Source organism: Sapajus apella, unplaced genomic scaffold (assembly GCF_009761245.1).
Source record: "Sapajus apella isolate SASKATOON/1434 unplaced genomic scaffold, GSC_monkey_1.0 scaffold960, whole genome shotgun sequence".
Taxonomy (NCBI): Eukaryota; Metazoa; Chordata; class Mammalia; order Primates; family Cebidae; genus Sapajus; species Sapajus apella.
Window position 1 is genome coordinate 21,356 of NW_022437886.1, and position 1,404 is coordinate 22,759.

The 1,404-nt window shown below is 44.1% G+C and overlaps 1 pseudogene; it reads right to left on the reverse strand.

The window, feature by feature from the left end:
- Position 1: 1 nt before the first annotated feature.
- Positions 2–552, reverse strand: LOC116546485 (annotated as a pseudogene).
- Positions 553–1,404: the final 852 nt, after the last annotated feature.

Below are 1,404 nucleotides of genomic sequence, written 5' to 3' on the forward strand. Positions count from 1 at the left end.
AAAAAAAAAAAAAAAAAAAAAAAAAATGCAGTCATAATATCAAATAGCAGCTCCCAGCAGCTTGTTCAAGTTTTATCTTCAGAAGTTGAACTCAGTTCAGTTTGCCTCATTCTTGGAAGCCTCATCAAATTTCTCCACAAGATCTGGAACTTCTTTGTCATCATCCTCTCCAGTAGCAAGTGGTGCTTTTCCATCCACAGATTGTTTGGGCAGCGCCTCAGCCAGTCTCCTGAAACTAGTCAGACTGTCTTCACCAAGCTGGTTTCAGATGCTGGGTAGCATTTCTGTCGACTGCTTTGTCTCAGCATGGCCTGTGATGGTGAAAGTGTTCGCTGTCAGAGATGCCTGAACTTTAGGGTTGTGAAAGTGGATCACTGTTCCTTGATTGTAAACATATTCATCTCTTCGATACCAGAGATATTGTTTACCCCTAACTTCTTTAAGGAGAACTGAAGTTTTTATCATCTGCTGTGGCTGTTCTATGAACCACCATCTCTTTCTGCGAGCAGTTCCTTTCCCACCAATGTGCACTTGTGCCTGCAGTTTGGTGAGTTTTTCCTGGTTCATGATTGTTTTTTTGTTTGTTTGTTTGTTTTTTCAAGAAGGATTTTTGCTCTTTTTTTTTTTTTTTTAAGATGGGGTTTCACAATGTTGATCAGGCTGGTCTTAAACTCCTGACCTCAGGTGATCCACCCACCTTGGCCTCCAAAGTGCTTGGATTACAGGCGTGAGCCGCCACGCCCGGCAGAATTTTTGCCCTTGTGGCCCAGGCTCAGGTGCAGTGGCGCGATCTTGGCTCACTGCAACCTCTGCCTCCTGGGTTCAAGTGATTCTCCCACCTGAATCTCTTGATTTAGCTGGGATTATAGGAACCCACCATTATTGCTGGCTAATTTTTGTATTTTTAGTAGAGACGGGGTTTCACCATGTTGGCCAGGCTGGTCTTGAACTCCTGACCTCACGTGATCCACCTGCCCCTTGGCCTCCCAAAGTGCTGGGATTATGGGCATGAGACACTGTGCCCAGCCATTTTTTTTGATTTTTTTTCTTTTCTTTTTCTTTTCTTTTTTTTTTTGAGACAGAGTCTTGCTCTGTTTTCCAGGCTCAAGTGTAGTGACATGATTTCAGCTCACTGCAACCTCTGCCTCCCGGGTTCAAGTGGTTCTCCTGCCTCAGCTTGTCAAGTAGTTGGGACTATAGGTTGACACCACCACACCTGGCTAATTTTTGTAATTTTAGTAGAGGTGGGGTTTCACCATGTTGTCCAGGCTGATCTCGAACTCTTGACCTTGGGCAATCCACCTGCCTTGGCCTCCCAAAGTGCTGGGATTTACAGGTGTGAGCCACCATGTTTGACATATATATTTTTTTATTTTTAGTAGAGTCAGGATCTTACTATGTTGT